This window comes from Mesocricetus auratus, unplaced genomic scaffold (assembly GCF_017639785.1).
Source record: "Mesocricetus auratus isolate SY011 unplaced genomic scaffold, BCM_Maur_2.0 Super-Scaffold_100004, whole genome shotgun sequence".
Classification (NCBI taxonomy): Eukaryota; Metazoa; Chordata; class Mammalia; order Rodentia; family Cricetidae; genus Mesocricetus; species Mesocricetus auratus.
The window spans coordinates 44,360,590-44,367,009 of record NW_024429189.1 but is presented as its reverse complement, the minus strand read 5'-3'; the positions used below and the strand labels follow the sequence as shown (position 1 = coordinate 44,367,009).

Here is a 6,420-nt window from a genome sequence, read left to right as displayed (position 1 = left end):
AGGGGGAATGCATGGACCCCAGACTGATGACTGAGAGACCAGCATGGGACTGATCCAGACACCGCCCTGCCCCAACCTGGGTGTCAGAGAGGAGGCCTCAGCAATCTACAGGACCTTGGAGAGTAGATCAGTATTTATTCCCGGCACACAGATGGACTTTGGGAGCCCATTCCACATGGAGGGATGCTCTCTCAGCCTGGACACACGGAGGAGGACCTAGGCCCAGCCTGGAATTATATGACAGACTCTGAAAATCCTTCAAGGAAGCCCTTACCCTCCCTGGGGAGCAGAGGGGAGATGGAGTAGAGTGGAGGGCTGGGAGGAATGAGGGCCTGGGGAGGAGAGGGAACTGAGAGTAAAAAGTTAAATAAAAAAATTATTATATATATATATAAACAAACAAACAAAAGCAGCATCTATCCTTCACAGAGTGACACTAATTACTTAATATAGGTTATTTTCTTGGGGCTGGAGAGATGGCTCAGTGGTTCAGAGCTCATACTGATCTTGTGGAGGACCTGGGTTCAGTTCCCAGCAGCTCACAACCATCTGTAACTCCACTTTCAAGAAACCTGATGCATTCTTCTGTCCTCTGAGGACATTAGATACATATGTGGTACACAGACACACATGCAGGCAAAACACTCATAGAAATAGTAATAATTATTTTTAGTAAAAGCTCACGATCTGATTGTCTTCACAACAGAGTCTGCTTAGAGTGGGACCTCTTGCTCCTTCTCTTCTCATTACCCCCTGTTCACAACACTCTTTACCAGCCAGCACTCTCTGAGGTCTGCGGTTGGGCTCAGCCACTCTCCTTTGTAGATCATGGAGGACCTGGATCTGTTCACAGCATCCGCATAGCAGCTCACAGCCATCTGCAGTTCCAGCCCTAGGGGGCTCTGATGCCCTCTTCCGGCCTCTGAAGGAACCAGGAATGAACACGGAGCACAGACATTTATGCAGGCAAAACCACCCATCTACATAAATAACATAATATAAAAAAGAAGATGTAAGTTCTATCTCCAGCAAAGAGAAGGAAAGGGGTGGAAGAAAAAAGAAGGGAAGGGGTGACTGAGGAGGCTCCAAATGCGGTGCTAGAAAACTAATTTGTATTCTTTTCTACAAATAATCACCACCTGTGGGTAATGGGCACCACAGTAGACAGCACAGTTCTAGGCAAATAAGGCACCACATACACTGTTCTGACCCTAACCAGGGACATTTATCCAAATGGGGTAATTAAGTCTCTAGAATCCCCAACTCAATGTAGTGATGCTATTGACCAAGAAAAGCATAGTTTCTGTGAGCAAAGCAGGAAATCGACACCAAAGCAGTGGGAATCCCTACCAGGGAACAGACCCATAAATTGTTTAGCACAGGCCCAAGTCTGTCCCTCAAAGTGATGCAAATAAATCCAATTTAATATTTTTCTTTCACTCTCTTTTTTTTCCTTAGTTTTGTTTGAGATGGTATCTCTCTACAGAGCCCTGGCTGTCCTGGAACTCCCTGTATAGACCAGGCTGACTTTAAACTCACAGAGATCTGCTTCCTGGAGCCTGGGATAAAAGTCCTGGACCACCACATCCAGCCTCAAACTTAACATTTTTTCATGCTTGCCCAAATGTATGCTTACAAGGTGAGTTTTATGTATGCCAACCCTTGCTGTAATAGGGTACTTACCCAAATGCCCCAGGACCAAGACATCTGAAACCATAAAATTAAAAAAAAAAACTTACTGGAATTAAGAGACTATTGTCCATTGTTGTTTAGCATGGCCCCTGGGGGCCTTCCAAAAAATAACTCATTCATCTCTTATAAGAAAAGAGAACTATATAGTATCTAAAGGTTCTTTGTTGAAAATTTGCCTTTTGACAAATACGGTTTATCTGAAGGCTCTTTGTTGAAATATTGCTCTGAGACTGTTTATGCTGATTGCGCTCTTCTGATATGTTTCTACTAAAAAAGAAATAAGGTAATGAGCTTATGAGATCAGGATCCAGCCATTGTCCTGGCCTCTTTTGAAATAGTTCTGATTGCCACAGCCCAGTTTCCTGTTCCTTCTACCCCAGATCCAATGAACTCATGTCACGAAGAGACCACTGTTTGTAGAAGCCAACAGTCTGGAAGGGTCCTTATGTACCCTGGCACCCTTATGTACATCCACTGCCATGTGGAGAGATTATGGATCATTTCAAGTTATAAGAATTACATTTGTTTCCTTTGCTATGGAAGACGGAGCAGGCTAGAAAAGAAGCCGGGGCCTGGGCTGCCTGGGGAAGGGTCTGAGGAGGCTGAGTCGAAGAAACTCTAAAGGGCCCAATTCTTGGCTTCCTGAATTATCAGAAAAGTTGTTGGGAAACTGAGGACTGCATTAAAGGCAGAATTACTTAGACACTAATAGATACCTAGGCTGTGTGAGACTCTGTCTTAGAAAGGAAAGGAAAGGAAAGGAAAGGAAAGGAAAGGAAAGGAAAGGAAAGGAAAGGAAAGGAAAGGAAAGGAAAGGAAAGGAAAGGAAAGGAAAGGAAATTGAAACAATCTGACCAGTCACTCGTTTTCATTTTTAAATCTTGTCCTTTCTCCTTACACCTTTGTCCCCATTGCCACTGCTAGCCAGGGCCACACCATTCTGTAAAGCTCCTCCATTTTGGTTGAACAATGACAGCTCCTTAAACAAAAGTAATTGAGTTCCCTGAACTGAAGTAACTTGTTTACAAAATTCTTGCCCTCCCCATCCTATTAACCCCCAGTAATTGCCAGCCACAAGAGATGACTAGTGACCACCTGACTTCCTTAATTGGCTACTTACCCCTGGCAGTGGTTGGCTGCGAGTCAAAAAAGGGACAATGTCAATCTCCCTGTCCCTTTTTTCTGCCCTGTGACTCCCACAACCCATAAGCAGTCAGAGGGTTCTGAGTCTATCCCAGAAACTGCAGGTGCTTCTCACAAACAAATCCTGTGATGTTGCTGAGAAGCTCGTTCCTTTCTTTCCTTGTCTGTCTCTCCATCTCTCTGGTTTACACTCACCCCCCCCACCTCTTCACCGGATTCTCCATTAAGTCTCAGTAGCTCCCAACCCTCCTTTCCCCTCACTCTCAACTCACTAGGGTTCTGGGTTCTGCCCTCCTCCCTAGTGATGACGGAGGTCCGGCGTGGTACCCCGGGGCCACACACAGAGGCTTCCCCCACCTCCTCAGCTTCTGCAGCTCTCTGCGGACCACCCACAGGAAGGCTCCCTCCAGCCTGCTTCCCTCAGCCTTTGGCCCTCCTCTATCCCTGCTTCCCCTACCCTCTCTCCAGTGCCCAGCTCAAATGCAACTTCTTTAAGGAAGACTTCCCCAGTGCCCAGACAGCTGTCAGGTGTCTCCCTAGCTTCTCCCCTCAGTGCTTATTACAGATGTACTTGTGTAATTAACTGTTGCTTTCCACAGACAAACTTGTGAGTTCTTATTCGCTGCTTTATTCCCAGCATCTATTTATGCCAGGCCAGCGTGAGACAGGACTCATTAGATATCCATTCGATGAATGGCAGCGTTCACGTGGCAGAGACCCACATGCCATTGCCTCTTCCTTGACACAAGAGTTCTGAAGCAGAACGAAGTTTTCTGGGTTGCTTTTGTTTGTCTGTTTGTGAGGTTTTTGCCTTGCTATATATATTTGGGGGGGGTCTGTGGAGAAGGCTGCATGCATACAGTGTCATGTATGTGGAGCTCAGAGGACAACTCCTGGGAGTTGGTTCACTTCTCCTATTGCAATACTTCCAGGGATCAAACCTGTGTCATGAGAAGTCACCTTTACCCACTGAGCCATCTCGCCTGCCCTGGTGTTTTGACTTAGTGGAACAAGGTCTCATTGTGTAACTTTGGCTGAATTGGAACTCATGACGTGGAGCAGGATGGCTTCACATTCTCAGGAAACTTCAAGACTTGGCTTCCTGTGTGCTGAGATCACAGGCATACACAGTCACATTTTACTTCCTAAGGTGAGCACAGACTCTCAGGCAGAACCACCAATGGCCCTTGATACAGTGCTCCTGGATACATACCTTTCTCTGTTTGCTTTGTGTGGGGAGCAGCAGGAGTCTTGGAGTGCCAAGGCAAACAGATTGTGGCTGCTGAAGTAAATTGATCAAGGCCCCAGCTGCATGCCACGTTCTCTAGAGACTGTCTCCTCTTGAGAGAGTTTCTCTCTTCCAAAGCATTTACCTCTGCCTGTTTAGTGATTGTGTTCTCTAGCTTTTTGTTGTGGTCATTTTGATGCCCACCTTCTGAACCTACTAATCAATCTCCCTCCCTCCCTCTCTCTCCTGAAGTGCCAAGCTTGTTGGGGATCTGAATCACCTTTGTATCTTCAGCCTTCAGCACAGTGTGGGGTGTTCATTACCAAAAGTTGGCTTTCTTCAAGGCACAGGAGCATAGTGAGCAGGGCAAAGTCTTACAGATGTACTATTTTCATCACATGCCTCCCTCATTTCCAACAAAAAGTGCAAAGGACTGAAGCATCCTATGTCTCTGCCCTTTCTAGGAAAGGTTTCCAGAATGACTGACAAAAAGGGAAGAAGTAAAGATGCTTATAAAAATGGAAAACACCGAGAAACACATTTGTTTGGCGCGGTGCCCATTTAAAGCCCCAAAGCTCTTCCTCAAGTCAGAAGAATTTAAAGGTTCCAGAGGCATCAGGCCACAGGCATCTGCAACTGATGGCCAAGGAGACAAATAATAAAAGAAGGGAAAGGGTAGTCCTGGGGATGAATTGAACATGCCTTCTTGTTGGCTATCTAGAAGGACAGAATTGTTCATTGTATGTGCTGTTGTGAAAATCATCTTGTCCAATATATACATTTCTGAAAATACTATGATCCCTGAAACCAAACATACAGCCCTGGATGTTTCTGGCCCTATCTAGAAGAGTGACTCTGAGCAGGGCAGAGTACTGTGAGCAGTAACTTATGTTGTATATGGAACTCTTTGTTTCGGACTTAAAAAAACAAAACTTCTCACAGGGACTTCATTCATCCCGCCTCAATCAGTCTCTATGGATCCAGGCCATGATTCAAGTGAGAAACTAGGCTGATGCCATCATTAATGACAAATCCATCTAGGCAAGCAAATCATAGATGAAACCACACCCTACTTGTTGCCAAATGACTCCTAGTCATGCCTGCCTTTCCTCTCTAGTTGGAAGTATGCTGGCTACCAGAAGAAAGAGCAGAGCAATGGAATCCCGTGCTCTAGGCCACTACCAGCTGTGTGTCTTTAGATACCTAAAGAGCCTGGATGTACCATACGATCCACACATGCTCTCATAAAAGCCTCCATGACCAACGCTGTTGACCATCACAGCCATGGCTAAAATGAGCCTCAGAGAAGTGAAGTAACTTGCATTGGCCACATATCGAGTACTGAAACTACAAAGTCTTTTTTTTAATGACTGACTCCTTTACATCTCAATTCTTTTCCTAATGTAAATTTAATTATGGGGCCTCAAGGGAGGAAAGCAAATAAAAATCCTTAATTCTCCCTCTTACACTCTTTAATGTTTTGATCTACTGTAATAGTAAACTTGGAAGCAGTGCAACTCTGAAGACCTGTGTCTACACAGGGGACAGCACTGAAGACCTGTGTCTACACAGGGGACAGCACTCAAGACCACAGTAGCCAGACTGAGTGATTTCTTTGATTTAAAAAAGAAAACAAGAGTCACTAACACAGTTTATATGCTGTTGATAAGAAATGTGCCTGTTTGTGTTTAAATCTGAATGTTGGCATTATCCAAAAGCTTTTAACACGTTCATCCCTAACAGTTATGACATCAAGGAACTGGATGACTGCAACATTTCTGACTTTGATGCTTCATGACCCTGAATCTATTCAAGACATTCACATACAAATGACCTTGGAAACCCTGACAATACCTCTATGAAGCACCAACACCTGTGCTTCAAGAAGCCCGGCTCCAGTTTAAAACCCTGAGCAATTTCTTGCACCAAACCCAGGAAAAGGAGTATGTTCATGAGTTCCTAGATTTCTGTTGACTTCCAATCTTATATGATGCCATAGGACCAGGTCTGGGAGGATGAGGTTTTCTCGGTCCTCCTGCAGGCAGAGTGTGCACTCTGAGGAGTGTTGCTGTAGCCATTCACTCCTAGGGCCACTGTGGGCTGTGATCTGGACACAACCATGGAGAGAGGCCTCCTCAGCTCCCTTACTTCATGCCACGAAATTATAGGTCATCTCTCTTCCCCCATCTCTCTCCCTCCTTCCCCCTCTCCCTCTCACCCTCCCTCCCCACTCCCTCCCCCTTCCTCACCCCTTCCTCTCCCTCCCTACTCCCTCTTCCCCTCCTCCCTTCCCTCTTTCTCCCTGCCATTGGCTTATTTAAGTCAGAAACAAAGCTGGTGACTGTTAAGCCCTTCCT

General features: G+C 45.6%; 1 long non-coding RNA gene across 1 annotated transcript; it reads left to right on the top strand.

Annotated features, from left to right (window-relative positions):
- The first annotated feature begins 636 nt into the window (after positions 1 to 636).
- Positions 637 to 5,529, top strand: LOC121140400. The gene is made up of 2 exons (XR_005877221.1): positions 637 to 1,639; positions 4,528 to 5,529. It is a non-coding gene; the product is annotated as an uncharacterized LOC121140400 (long non-coding RNA).
- Positions 5,530 to 6,420: the final 891 nt, after the last annotated feature.